Source organism: Malurus melanocephalus, unplaced genomic scaffold (assembly GCF_030028575.1).
Source record: "Malurus melanocephalus ecotype Western Australia unplaced genomic scaffold, MMel_1.1 scaffold_6, whole genome shotgun sequence".
NCBI lineage: Eukaryota > Metazoa > Chordata > Aves > Passeriformes > Maluridae > Malurus > Malurus melanocephalus.
The window spans coordinates 5,097,042-5,113,172 of NW_026623238.1; positions in this window are offsets into that span (position 1 = coordinate 5,097,042).

Genomic DNA, 16,131 nt, shown 5'->3' on the forward strand with positions numbered 1-16,131 from the left:
AAGACTCTGCTTCTGCAAAGCCTTTGTCAATGCTGTGTAAAGACTAAGGATTGTTTCTTTTGTCTTATCTTCACGTGTGCATCATCATCTAAATGAGGTGTTTTAAGCATGTAGGTATCGTCTGTGTGTAAAGAGGTATCAGAATAATCAGATCCTTCGTTTGGTTTTCTTTTGTTAGATCTTTATTTGCCTCTGGTTTGTCTTGCATTCCACCATTTGAATTATGAATGAAAAACACAAAGTCCTTGACAARTTCCAGTAAAGATGAGACAAATTGTAGCATCCAATGATGATGCAATTGTCTGACTCTCTTTTAAAGCCAATGCTGAGGAAGTACAGAGAGGTCTGAGTTTATAAAACATGTTTGTAAGTGAATTTTTGGTTAAAAAATGGATGGAATTTGAGTTTAAAAGGGGACTKCTCTCTTCTGACTCTGTGAGAGATACATGTAGGCAGTTCTGTTGGAAAGGACTAAATCATAAAATCACAGAATGGGTAGGATTGCAAGATACCTTAAAGATCTTCTCGTTTCAATGCCTCTGCCATGAGCAGGGACCTTCCACTAAACCAKATGGCTCAAAGTCCCATCCAGCCTGTCCTTGAACATCCCTGACCTATCAGAGCTTCTCTGGGCAACATATTTCAGTGACTCACCATACTCATAGTAAAGAATTTCTTACTAAAACCTAATCTAAACCTAAACTCTCAGTTTGAAGCCATTCCSCCTTGTCCAATCACTACAAGCCTTGTAAAAAGTTCCCCTCCAGCCTTTTCTGTAGCTCTCCCTYTAAGTACTGGAAGACTGCTCTAAAGGTGTCCCTAGAGCCTTCCCTTCTTCAGGCTGATCAGCCCTAGCTTGCTCAGCCTGTCTACAAAGGAGAAGTGCTCCAGCTCTTCTTTGATGATAATCTTTGTGGTTTTCCTTTGGATTTCCTRCTCCAGCAGGTCCAGGTCCTTCTTCTGTTGGGCGCCCCAGAGCTGGATGGAACACTCCAGGTAAGGTCTCAGGGAAGCAGAGTGGAGGGGTAGARTCACCTCCCTGAACCTGCTGGCCACAATCATTTCAACTCCACATTAAATCTGGTGGAATCCTCACCTAGCTGAGGCCCTTTATTCCAGTTCAGAAAAAAGAGTTACCTGAACACGTCATTCCCATGTGACTAGAAAAATAAACCCTTAYGATCTGGTAGACTGAAATAAATTTTGCTAATGGCACTAAATAACAGACAGTAATGACAGAAATGTTGGCCTCAGTCAAATACAATTTGCAAAATGAATGCTACGAAAATGCACGTCCTCTGTTATTTTTTGCCAATTTTTAAATTAAAAGAGTGAGTCATACTTCATGTAAACGTGCTTTCCAATTTCACTGACTCCCTGAGTTTAGTGAGCAAAAAAAGAAATGTGATACATGAAAAGTTCTAAGACTTTTGCACTCTAGTTTAAGGTTGATGGGCTAGACCTGTTAAAGGAGGCTGGAATCTAAACATTTGGTAGCAGGTTCTGAAAATGGGAATCCACATTTTAAATTTGCAATCTCTATGCAGAGAGGTAAACTTTTATTAAGGGTATTTAAAATTAAACACACTTCCCTATAGCTCATCAGTAGGACTCCATCAGGGTAGATCTTTACAGAAGTATCCCTTTTTCTGGAGCRGGATCCTTGTCTGGAGAACACAAAGGTGTAGTACCAGGGATCCACAGCACCATCTCCTAAGCATAAGCATAATTATTTTCCAACTACTACACTGGAGTCACTCTCTTCATTCCAAATAAGACTGAAGTAGGAATGGTCCAGAAAGCAGGAAACATGAATTAATTTCCTCTCTGAGGGAGTGCTGTAGGAAGTAAGCTGTGCTACTTACTGCTCACTGTTGAATTTGTGCTATTATTTAGCAAAGAGGACACTGAGAAAATTGCAGAATTAAAAACAAAGACATTGGAAGCACAGCTGACTCATATTTATATACGTAGCTAGGCAGAGATGTAAGCCTAGGGAGATATATGATGCATGCCATATATAAGGTAATATTTCTTGCAAGGGAAACAGCCTAGTGGCTGAAGTATTGAGGTCTAAGAAGCTCCTCAGAGCCCAGCTTTTAAGAGAGCAGGCAGAATTCACTYAGTGATGTTTCTACATGCAGAGGAGAACCATCACTAGCACGAGGAACTGAAACCCAGGGCTCACACTAACCTGTTCCCAGTGCCTTACTCACTGGATAAAGTATGTGTCCATAATTATATGCATAAGAAAGCAATTTCCAGCTCTGGGGCAAAGATACTCTCCATTGTAAACAAAATTAAAAATAYGTATTTTTCATTAGTTTCACTCAGATGCATTAATTAAATGGAGGCCAAGCCTATATTTCTCCAAACAAACCATCCTAAAATTTAATTCAAGRGATTTCCATGTTACAGAGACACTTCATCAAAGGTGGAGGACATTTATTTCTTATGCTGGAATCATGTTGTACACAGCTATGTGGCAGCTTTCTACTCTTCTGTGGTCCTTGCAGCTTATTGTCATCCACATATGTTATTAATGAAAGCWTTCAGCATACCATACCTTAAAACAGAATTCTGGAACTTTGATCTGGCCCTAAAGCTGAGCATTGGGGAAAGTCCTATATTCTGCAATGCAGGARAAGGAACTGCTCTGTGAATGTGATGAGTGAAAAGTGTCTTTGAAAGAAACCTCTGAATGCCCTGCACAGAGGGCATCTCTTTCACTGATCCACTGATGYATTTTTTTCCTGGAATATTGAAGTTTGATGATCATTTGATGATATTGCATCTGTTGCTCAGTGTTAAAKTATCAATACTGAGTATACTTTTTTGTAGAATGGTAAGAAGGTATTCAGTTTCTGTAAAATTATTTTAACAGAAATGCATAATACGATACATGTTTGCCACAACATGCTTTAAAGAAAAATATTATRTCTACTAAAATAAGATCTCCATTACAATATTGTTTTCCATTTTAATTTTAATTTCTTGTCATAAATTATTACATTTTTAAAAGATTTTATTATTGAGAACTAAATTATAAGCTAAAGAGCAACAGCCAGCAATATCAGTTACAACTTCAGTAATTGCTCAAAATATATAAATTGTGAGAGAAGTTTACAGGTTAGAGGAATAAAAATTGTTTACAGGAAAAGATATTTATTGTGAAGGAACTGTATCAAGACTCAAGAATTAAGAATTTTGAACTTGCTTCTGTTACTATCTTGATGTGGCTTTAAGCATGTCACTTTATGTTTTCTAATTACATTTCATTGGTGAAACAGGAATAATAGCATTTCCTTACTTTAAAGGCATATTAATAAGGGTATGCATGTTGATAAAAAGCCACTACGACATTGAGTGATGTCACAAATTCTCCAATTAATTAAAAGAGAATTTGCGTTCCTTTTCTTCTTTCAACTAATGTTTAATCTCCAATTAATTAAAAGAGAATTTACATTCTTTTTCTTCTTTCAACTAATAGCTCAGTTGTCAGCAGTAGAATATTTGTCAACAAGCGAGATAATGACCTAGGAACCAGAGACTTAGAAGAGCAGCCTAAATTCCACATTCTGTCTCTGCATTCACTCAATACTTCACAGCAGCTTGGCCAAGAAAACGTGTCTGATTTGGACAAAGGAAAAACTGGATTAGTGAAGTTCTCTCCTGCCTCTGAGGAAAGCATTGCCTCTTCTGAACACTGAATTTGCAAAAAGCACTGACCTGACATGGAATTTATCTGCCTGAGTTAACCTGACAACTGGCAGGCAGCTGAGGGACATTTCACTTTCCACAGTGCCCGAGCTGCTGCATGGGAGTCAAGTGCAACCAAGCTCCACTTGTCAAAGGCAGTAACAGAACAAGTCACAGTCTGGGAAGCTGACATATACAGCTGACAAGAAGCTGAAAAATGTAACTCCAGTGCTGCAACACTAAGGGACACTTATCAGCTGGAAGTCAGTGACAACCTTTAGAAACACAGAGAATGAAGGTAAAGATGAAAGATGGTGTGAAGATGCCTTTATCCTTTTCTAGGGCTGAACCATTGTAATGAAAACAGTTCTGAACACTCGTCAGAGCATCAAAAAGATTATGAAACTAAGGATTTCCTCCTATCACAGCCTTCGATAGACATGTTAACATGTAGCTATATACACTGCAAGATTGAGCCTTTTATTTCAGAAATGTCCTCTTCCCATTGCATCTGCTCTAACCTGGCTGCCACGGGGTAGAAGGCTCTGTGTTGTATATTCACAGAATCACAGACCTGTCAGGGTTGGATGGGACCTCTGGAAATCACTCAGTCCAACCACCCAAGTCAGGGTGACCTAGACCAGGATACAGAGGATGGTGTCCAGATGTGTTTTGAATGTTTCCAGGAAGACTCGGTGAACTCCCTGGGCAGCTGTTCCAGTTCTCTGACACCCTCAGTGTAAAGAAGTTCTTCCTCATCTTGAGGTGAACCTTCTTGTGTTTTACTTTATGGCCATTGCTCCTCATCCTATCCTTAGGCACCACTGAAAAGAGTCTGCTACCATCCTCTTGACACTCAGCTTTGAGGTATTTTTATGGAATAATGGGATCCCCTTTCTCTTTTTCCATCTTTTTCCTCTTTTTAAAAAATGTTAGAAAAAAAAAGGTAGGAGATATTGACTAGAATCAATTCTTCAGTTCCTGATTTTTTTTTACAGGCACATTCAGAAGGAATCCTTCTCTTGAATTTATGATTATAGAATTTAAAATTTCAGAAATTAAATGAGTGATGTTTGGTGTTTTTCTGGGTACTGGTGGAACATTTGGTTGACAACCTGCTTTACAACTAGACAAAATCTTCATATGGTGTGGATTTACTTCTCATTTTCTTCTACTACTGTCACATTAAAAAAAACCAACCAAACAAGCAAAATACGTAAATTGTCACTAATAAATAAGACTTGCACCATTCTGTGTTCAGTTGTCTCAGAACTAGGTAAAAAAAAATGCAGGTAAAATGCAGGAAAAAACTAGCTATAAAACCCCTCTACACAGATATGTTAACAGACTCAAAAATTATGTTAATTTGGAATTTCATTTAAAAGCTAAGAAAAAACTTCTGAGTTTAGACAAGAAAATGGAATGAAGACAATGAGGGTAGACATTGAAGATTTAAGACTGGTAATTGATATATGCTGTAGTCAATGTTATTTCTGTTATCCTTCCTTTTTCTACATTTACTTTTAAGATACAAGGATGGATTTTCACTGTGATTTCTATAAATCAAACTCACCAGAGTCCTGAATCATCACTTATTCTAAGAAGTACTGCCTGATTTTTGCTTTCTCATATTTATTTGCAGTGATAGGAAGCCTTTAGCAAACAGGTGGGTCTTGCAATCTGCTCCAGGGGAAATCTCACCATGATTGTGTCTAATCTCTTTTGGCTTCTCTGAATCAAATCCCAAGGAGATAAAAAATGCTCTGGAAATACTCTCCTACATGCTGACAGTTACAGCAAGCAATAGTTCAGCACTGCCAACAGCACAAAGTAAACAACATGCCCCCATGTTTTTGTGATATGTCTGAGGCAAGGAAGGAGGCACTGGTTCCTTTAAAGGACACTTCTTAGGAATTTTCTTAAATGGGAGAGTTTGAATGCACAAAGATGAAAACATAGATTGAGCACTGGAGGAATCCTGTTTATCAGAGTTGTACAATAAAAAAATCCTGCAATAAGCAAATTATTTTAGTGCTTGGTCTCTCATGGAAAAGAGTGCTAATCAAAGCATATACTGCCTAAAGTAAGAAAAACAGTGCCAACAGAGTGACATATCTGTTTCTACATCATGTGGAAAACATTATTAACTTCTCTTGTATGTCTGCCTTAGCACAATGTTTAATTAAATACCACATAAAGTTCTTTGCAACATGTCTGAGGATCAAATTAAGGCAGAATATTGAAGAAGACTCTTATCCATAGCAGTCTCATTTTCTCTGGTAATAAGAAGGTCTCTAGTGAATAAGTGGAACAAAAACAGCTGATCTCAAGCTTAAGACAATTGAATCTTTTGCTTATCCCTTTTGCTTCCAGCCTCCCAACAATAGTTTTCTGGTTTGGGTTTTTTATTTTTCTCTGTGTGATGCCAGCCTCCCTCCAGGCTTAGTATTTTCCAGACTATCACTGTGTTACTGTTTTCTCTCTTTCTTAAGTGCTGGAGGCTTGACAAAAATGTTAAGTGCTCCTTTGTCCCATCCCAAGAAAACCAATTTGGAAGATCTGCCTCAAAGGCATGAGAACTTTATACCTTTTCATAAAAAAATAAGGCTGTCTGTGTGTTCTGCCCTGAGAAGAGAGACGTATTTTTCTTTCACTTCATTCTCAGTAGAAAACTAGGAGGAGGCTGATATTGGACACTCAGGCTGTGACAGTATCAGTAAATCAGACACTGCAGAGACGGTTCTGTAGCACTGAGCAGACGAGTGTCACAGCACAGTTTGCAGACATGCCACTAAATTATCTTACATCCCAAAACAGAAGGGCCAGAGYCTGGCTGTCTCCTGGTTTGTGCTCACCAAACTATGTCAGAACCCAGGCTAGCAATTAGTACAGYCAGTCAAGTGTTCTGGCTGTATTCAGCCTTAGGATGTAAACAAAGTCTCCAGGTTTCTGGCTTGGGTGGGTACAAGTGATAACATTTGAGCAACTGAGATTAGAAAGTACTGATGGTCCTTTCCTAAGTTACTACTTCTTTGGGGTCTTTTCAAATGGCATTTTTGTGCTCTTTTCATGAAATTACCAAAGCAGTTTTATAACTTTCAATTTAAGYGCTCTATGATAAGGTCATTCATAATTTTTATGTTTGTTTGTGTGTGTTTGTTTATAAAGGAAACAYATGCATGGATTTATTTAAGTAAAGTAGGTTAAAGTCTGCTTTTCTGTGACAATATTATCTGAAGTGCTGTGCATCATTTACACTGAATCTGCATTTACAGTTCAATACTAGCATAATTAGAAGGATTTATTCCATGAAGTGACAGTGAAGCCATATTTGTATAAGTACTTGATTAAATCTCTTTCTGCAGCTTTAGCTGTTTAGATGTGGTAATAACATCAAAGCAGATTTAACATGGTTTAAGCAGTGTAATTTCTGTGGTGKTGTTGTTCATACACAAACTGTACAGACACACCGTGATACAAACACCACACACCTAAACAGCACTTTTCTCTGTGAAGTATGCCTAAACATTTTACAAACTATTCATCATTCTTCACCACAGATATAAGAGTTTTCGGGAATTGCCTCTGGCATTTGATTAGTGGTAACAGTTCGAGTCAGCCTGAGTCAGGAAATAATATCATACTGCTCAAAAAGGGCAACAGTTTACATAACCAGTGTAAAATTATCTGAATTAGATTTGTGCTGGTTTTAGCTGGGGTAGTGCTAATTTTCTTCACAATGGCTGATATGGGCCTACATTCTAGATTTGTGCCAAAAACAGTGTTGATAATAGAGGGATGTTTTTGCTGTTACTGAGCAACACTTGCACAGCACTTGGCACCTTTTCTGCTTTTCATGGTGCCACATTTATGAGCAGGCTGTGAGTTTGTGGGAAGCTGGGAGCAGACACAGCCAGGACAGGTGACCCAAAATGACCAAAGGGATATCCCAGGCCATATGGTGACATACCCAGTACATAAAGAGCTGGGGGAAGAGGGAGGAAGATGGAAACATTTGGAGTAACAGCATTTGTCTTCCCAAGTCACTGTCACATGAAACTCTTCTGGGGGCAGCTGGACACCTGACTGCCTATGGGAAGTGGTGAATTAATTTCTTGTTTTGCTTTGCTTGCATGTGTGGTACCTATTAAACTGCCTTTACCTCAACCCATGAGTTTTCTAGCTCTTGCTCTTTCAATTCTCTTCCCCGTCCCACTGTTGGGTGCCTGAGTGAGTGGCTGTGTGTCTGTCTTGGTTTGAAAGACAGGTGTTTGCCAATGAAGGCAGGGACCCCCCTTGGAGTGGTGGATATGACCCCCCTTCCCTCCGAATTATTATAGCTTTGAAAAAAAATCACGGGCTTTCAGGCAAGAATATGGGTAAAAGGGAATAACAGTTTTTACTAATACGTATAACAAGGTGAAACAAGTAACAATAACAATAGCAGCAACCAGCCCATCCCAAACCCAGTGACAGCCTTACAGAGACACRSCCTCCYCTTTGGTGCAGTTACAGTCCCAGTTGGCAGGGATGCTGTTGGCTCGCGGCCGGGCAGGGCAGGTGCAGCRATTCTCYGGYGGCTGCAGGGGATGCGGTGGCATGGGTCCCGGCTGGCTCAGAATCTCCCGCGTTGCCAGTGATTGACAAAAAATGGCAGAGGTGGATGGAGAAAAGTTTCTCTGCAAAACTCACAGCGGAAACGCCAATCTCGGTGCTCCTCTGGACAGCAAGAAACCCAGGACGGCAAAGAGACRAGCAGAAATCCCGTGGCTGTGAAACGGGATGGAGCAGAGCTCACCCCTGAAGCTGGAATTCCCRGCAAGGCACAGGAGAGAAAACCACGGTGCAGCAAGCAGGAACCGAATGAGCAGGGGTGCTGGTCTCCGCAGAAAAAAGGGCAGGCCAGCTTTCTCCTTAGCAGCCAGAGAGCAGACCTCCTTCTCTCAGCAAAGCAGCGAAAACAACCACAAATCCCCCCCCCACCACACAAAAAAAACTCTCTCCGAGCACTTAGCCAGACCGTTAAGGTGGGGCATAGGTATCATTGTCTTCGTTAATCACCCAGCCATCAAAAGGATGACCCAGCAATTAGTGTATCCCAGCAACAAATGGGAAAGAAAAAATTCCCAAAGAAAGGGAACAAAAGGGGAAGAATTTTAACCCACAACAGTGTCGTTGAGTTGCTGGTTGAAGTTATACCACAAGGCTCCAAGGCAGTCTCATGAAGCAGTATTGCTGCACATTCAGAAAAAGGTATGGATTATTTCACAAGTTCTTATCTGATATTCCTCTTCACTGGTACAGTACGCTTCCTCTCATTTCAGGACTCTCATTAATTTCTGGGCTACAATGTCACTTCTGGGTTGGACAGTAGTCACACCTAAAATCTGAACAAATGGCTTTTGGAGTTGCACTCCAATGGCAGCAGTATCACACCTGCACAATCACCAACACTATCTACAATACTCCAGATTCTCCACAGTGTGCCRGTTAGATGTAAACAACTTGGTTACTTGGAGCTGTTAACGAGTCTGAAGTGACTTGTAACTGCTAAAAAAGAAGTTACTGAGAAAAAAGAACTAATACTACTTTAGGGAAACTTTTTTTTTTTTTTAAAATTAGAATTTAATTTTTTTTTTATGACAGTTCCTGAAGGGTATAGCATTCTTGATGCTAAAATGCCCTTATGCTAACCTGTTTATGGACAAATTTCATAATGCATATGAGATTCATTGCTAAGAAAGAACAGATGAAAGTTATTCCAGAGAAAAGGCAGCTTCAAAGTAGAATACCTATGCTAAATCAAGCCATGCAATGGTGGCCCACTGAGGTTTAAGTAACTTAACCAAGGGCAATCAGTGAGATAACAGCTAAATGAAGGCAGAAATATGAAATTGTATATATAATAAATGCAAATAGTGATGGTTTCAAAGTGCCTAGTTATACAGATGGCTGAATACTACTAATTGACTCAGGTAAAACAGTTTTACATATCTCTCTGTTGTGAAAACAGCTCTTGAATGCAGCATTTAATTTTAGTTAYAAATCTGGCACTGTATTTCTGATCTAAAAAAATTTCACAATTAATTAAAAGCAATTTTCTGTGGACATCAAGCTAATGAGCTCTGATACTTGAATGGAAATAAGTATGTGCAGATTTTCTTTCTAAATGTCTGCATGAGCTCGTGTCTGCAAGTCAAGTGAAAACCCACTTGAGCTCTTTTTTTTTTCCAAATGARAGGACATGGTAGGATGTTTGTCTGAGAGACTGGACATCACAATAATTAACAGTATCATTTCAGAGCTCGCTGATGACTTCTTTTAGATCCCTTTTATCCTTAATACCTACTTGTGAGTGAGGCTAGGTACAATATGTCACAATGTTTCTCTCTTCACTTTTGGCACATTTCGCACTCAAGCATGCAAATGTCCCCCAACACTTACAAAGCTTCAGGCCTTGCACTTTTACAGCAATAATTATCTTCATTACTCAGAGAGAATATCAGATCTCCGAGCCTTTTCTGTGCTAGGCCAGACTTAGATTTCTCCGTGTCCCTCTGAGTTCTCTGCTTTGACAGCCATGGAGATATGGATTACTTGRGGTTTACCATCCTGTCCCATACACATTGGAAATTTACCTTTTAATCTAAAATTGCCAAGAAGCTTATCATGCTTAGAGGGAGATGATAGATGATGAAGTAATTCAGTAGTCAAATAACTGTCTTTGACAGCCTAGGGAGCCTCCCCCATGACATTTTTGTCCTTTTTCCTCCTCACACGCTATAGTGGCACAATTAAATGGAGCTGCTCCTGATTTAGTCCAGTAAGCAATCTAAAGAAATGTGGCTTCTGGTTCCAAATTCACCTGATTTAGGAACTGTCAACCAAGGTGGTTCAGCTGGTCTTAACTGATGAGAAAGCAACTAAAGCAAAATTTCACAGGTCAAGGGAGGTGATCCTCAACCTCTACTCAACCCTAGCGAGGCCACATCTAGACTATTGCAGTCAATTCTTGTCTACACAGTTCAAGAAAAACAATGAGCTACTGAAGAGGAGACCACAAAGATGATCATGAGTCTGAAGCATCTCTTTCCTGAGGAGAGATTGCAGGATCTGGAACTGCTTCTGGACCAGCCTGGAGAAGACTGAGAGGGGATCTCATCAATACAAGTACCTCGAAGCCAGGTGCCAAGAGGATGGTGCCAGACTCATCAGTGGTGACCAGTGACAGGACAAGGAGCAATGGCCCTAAAGAAATATACAAGAAATTTCACCTCAGGGTGAGGAAGAACCCCTTTACATTGAGGGTGTCAGAGCACTGGAACAGTTGCCCGGGAAGGTTGTGGAGYCTTCCTCACTGGAGACATTCAAAACACACCTGGACAAATTTCTGTGCATCCGGGTCTAGGTGACCCTGCCTTATAAGGGGGTTGAACTAGATGATATCCAGAGGTATTTTCTAACTCCAGCTATTCTGTGATTCTGTGACTCCAGGTCTTTAAGTCCCAAAACATTATCTTGGGAGGCCCGTTATATCTGCAGGKTTTGGGAACTGGAATATTCTCTGCAATCTGTAGCACAACAGCCACATATACAGACACTTTATTCACAAGATGGGGACAATAAAATTGCTCGTATCTGAAAAAGGACAGAAAATAATTAGGTACTATCATTCAGAATCAAATAAAGATACATCCTCAAATACAAAGGCTCACATCTGTATTTATTTCTCTCTGTGAATTGCTGCCACCAAGGAACTTACAGTATCTTATAAATACTTCTTAAGAAAGGAAAAGAGAGGCATTTTCAGGAAGTGGACATAACTGCAAAGTCATTTTCATGGGCTTTGGAAACTACATTTTGAAAAATAATAATAATAATAATAATAATAATAATAATAATAATAATAATAATAATAATAGGATTTTTTTAGCCCTGTGAAGGTAAGGTTGGCACACAAAGTGTTTTGCTGGATTTAAATTGTGAATGGTTTGAATATTTATAAATGCTTATAGGAGTGAGGAATGATTATGGTTGCACATTGATAAAGAAGTCCCTTCTCCCTCAATAGGACTAATAGCATCTGCAGTGCTGAAACTCATAAAGCATTACTGTTGGCTTTTAGGATGATTCATAGGCCAATTTTAACAGAGAGAGGAATCTTAGCATAGCATTGGGAGTCAGCAGTTCCTCCCTTCTGATCTGGGCTCTGATACAAAATTTTCTTTATAGCCTTGAGCTGTTCACTTAATCTTTYTGCCTCATACTCCATATCTGTGAAATGTGTAGTTATCATATTCACCTCACGATAAAGAAAGGTCATTGTTTCTCTCCTCCAAAAATATTTCCCTTAGGCCATACCTCACCTAAAAGTCACATGGGAACTGAAAGTTATCCTGTGGATTTTGAACCTTTGAGACTTAGTTAAAAGTTTGTCTGTGCTTGATGCCATGTAATTTGTCTCCACAGAAATATCTACTGGCAAACTCAGAACCTAAATCCTGGATACACAGACTATCTGAACACAGCACAGACCTGAATACAGATACTGTGGCTGCTTAGTGAGCTTCTGCTTGAAGGTGGAAGCAAGAGTCCACTTGAAAGACAATTTAGATGGAGCTCCTGCAGTTGGGAAGATAGCTTTGGTGCCTATATTCTAAATATCTACTGTATGATTTACACAAAACAAAACAAAAACCAAAAACCAAACCAACCAAMCAAACAAACAAACAAACAAGCAAGAAAGTATAAATTTTTGATTTGACCCACAAAGGGATCTCTTTTTATTCCTTTATTAAGAAGCCATGAGTGCTACTGTGGCTTTAATCCTGCAGAAAAATCTGCAGCATGCTAATTCAGTCAATATCCAATTTGCTTTACAGGAAATTCACCCACAGCTTAGAATCATATTGTGCAAAAGAAATAAGTTTTTATTTTCTTTCAAAATAGTAGCAATATTAAAGGGATATCACCACAGCCCAGAAGAATATTCTACAAAATAAWTTTTTTTTTCTTTCAAAATATTAGCAATATTTAAAGGATGCATTCATGAATAGTCTAGGAAATTTACTCCATGTGTTTTAACTCTTAAATGGTCTGTTCTATTCTTTAAAAGTCCAATTTTCTCATTTACTGTAGAAGTTTTATTATGGTATCACAGAATATTAGTTCTGGTCTCCTCTTTTGGGATGTTAAACAAAACCATTGGGAACCTGGCAATGAGAAAGATACATTAAGAAAAATTTTCTAAACCAACAGTGAGGACTGGGATTTACTYCGGGAAGTAACAGAAGACAGCTGGGAAGTCCTACAGAGGACTATCCATGCTATCTCCCAAACACAGTATATCAAATACATCAGGAAAGAAAAAGGAGTTGCCAGAAAGTCACATCCTTCTGTTCGTCTGCRGTGGCTGATGATTCCTACCAAACCAAAAGATTTAAACCAGGAGTAAAAGGAGAAGTGCAGCTGTGATCTCTTCTCACAAACTAACGCCACAATTTAATCTCTTGCAGTGTTTCAGTCTTTTATTTCTAATTAAATGAGTCATGCATAACATCTCTGCTACTCAGCAGAAGAGTTGTAAATGAAAACTTGATTCTTATATTATACAAATGTATTTAATAAGAGAAAACTGCTCTCAAACGCTGTGTATACCCCAATTTGTTGAGGAACAAAGGAGTGGGGCCGTCAGACTCTGTAATCATCCAGCCAGTAAAAGCATCATTTAACCTTTGTTTGGATTGATGAACCTGTAACAAATACTCTTTCATGCAAGGGCAGATTCTAACTCAGAGTAAATACAAGCTTTTCTAGTACATTTAAATTAATTTCTCTAGATTCTAGATTCTATATCTTGATAGAAGAAACATGCAGTACTGTAAACATGCTTTACTTTTTTCTAATTACATTCAAAATCTGTTCTAAAAATAATTTCTGATATTCTCCTTCATTCAATTCCTTGAGTAAAGTTTACTTTTACTGGTTGACAATCCAGTATTTCTAATGTATACTGTTGCCATCTAGTGTCAAAAACCTAGCAGCATATATAAAATTTATAAAATTTTATTTTATTTTTAGGCAACTGAGCACATATTTGTATGTCTCTATTAACCTTTAAATTAGTTTGATTCTCTTCTGTATCTGTGCTTTTCACCTTATCAACCATTTGTGATAAAAGCCACCCAACTCCTACCATGCCTGCTGCATGTCTTTTCCAAGGTCAGTTTGGAGGGATCCATGCCTTGACTTCAATTCTGTTGGACACCAAGGCATGGTGCAGAGCTTGGGAACTGTGATGGGAGCTGAAACTCTTCCCCAAAAGCCTCAAGGAATATAGGATGTATTGCAGGAGGRTGAAAGGTGATCCCAGAGGGAATGGATCTTTAACTAGAATGCTTACAGTGGAGACACTTACCTTTGAAGTTTCCTCTCTAGTCATTGGAAAGAGACAGGTACTCTTAGGCAGCAATTAATCTCATCCTAAAGCAGGAGAGTAAAATAGGTCAGATTATTGATGTGCTTTAAAATTGCCTGTTTCTCCATGCTCCCCATATGAGCCAGCATCAGGTGGCAAACTCAGGTGGACACAACCAAACTAGAGAGGGCTAAAGCTGGATGAGATGAATCTTGCTTTAATTCACTCTCATAAGGTCTGGAAAGGACTTACTAACCACCCAAATTTGGACTTGAGCCTGTCTTTTTAATAGCCCCCTTTGAATATTCCTCACAAGTGGTAATGAGATTTTCAAGTTATGTGCTTGCTGTCACTGATGGCAGCTAGTATCCTTTAAATCTTTTCTAATCATTTCAAGAGAGGTCGACAGAACACTGGAGGAAGAAGGACAATTTGATTACATAATTGATTAAAGTGAAGATACAGCAAAGCTGCCAAGACAATCCCTTTAGACCTGGAAACTCAAAGCATAATCCAACCCAGTAATTCATCATAATGGCACGTAATTGGAGAATGGGGATCCAGGTGCAGTATTTTCCTGCAATATTTAGAAAGCCAGCAGGATGCTGTTTGGTTTTAAGGCAACAGTTTGATAGAATTGAACCCACATTAAAAGAAAAATTTTGGCTTGTCCTAGTCCACTGGAGTCTTGCCATTGGTTTCATTGTGATCAGGACTGCATTCTGTGTTGCTGCTGTCTACTCTATCAAGTAGCTAAAACCTGTGGAGCACAGAGATACATGAAGGAGCATATGAGGTGAACGCTTAAGCCAAAAGAGAGTCTTGGAAAGAGTAAGATTCAAGAAATGCGCAACTTTTTCCTCTCTTTTATGTCAAATGTTCCTGTYTGACTATTAAATGTACACTCCCAGAACTCATAATTCCTGTGACTATCCCCACATGTGTTTAAATCTCTGTTAATGCAGTTAGCTCTGCTTCCATATGGCACAGCAGTGGCACTTGGTTGCTGTGATTAACTCTAAGCATTGGCTGGGAAGGTAAATGAAAAGACACACTTTCTGCTGAAGCAATTTGTCAGTGAARTACTGCAAGCCATATGTTTCTCTAGCTTCTTCCAAATATTTGTGCTGATGTTGCTAGAAGGCGATGTCATCCAAGGAAAAGGAGATGCATGATAGATCATGCTGTGATAGATTAGTGAAAGCATACAGCACTTGCCTAATGCATTTTTAGCCTGTAAACTCAATGTTTTACAACCACTGATGCTGCTGCCACTAGAATTTATCAGATGATTCCTCCCACTAGCAGGACTGCCACTTTGTGGGACCCATTACTATTCCCCAGAATGGCACAAATTTATTTGAAAAGCARCAGCATCTTGGGGCCAGTCTTCACTCTGCCAAATTCTGGCTGAAGTTACTGAGCCCAGTTCATCCCACAGATGTAACTTCTGCAGCACCACTTTATCACTGCTATAGGATTAATACTCCCTAAACCACGCAGCTTCTATAACAAGCACGGAAGTGACTATCAAAGGAAGAAGCATTCAAAATGGTAGTGATATCCAGATGAAACTTCATCTGTCACTATAGTAACTCTACCTAGTCCACCTCTAAGGGCTGAAAAAAATACTTTATCTCTACCCTGCCAAAAATATTTTGTAAATATCCCAATTCTGCAGCTGAAAGATCTAGCATCRAAGTTATAAATTACTCTCATTTTTTTATTTAATTAAAAGAATAAAATGTAGTCATGCTATAAAATACAGACACAAAAATAGTATGTGTCATGCATTTACATTTTAGAACTGTCAGCAAATTCAGTAAGGAAATGATCTCCTTAATATAAATGAACACAGGAAAGTGATCAAATGTTTTTAATTTAGCGACAACAAATTGTACTATCTTTCAGACAGGTAAATCAGAATTATGTCCTAACTTTAATAACCTATAGGCTGCACCATCCTCCCAAAGTTACGGAATTAATATAGGGGTAGACGTTAACAGCAGCAATTA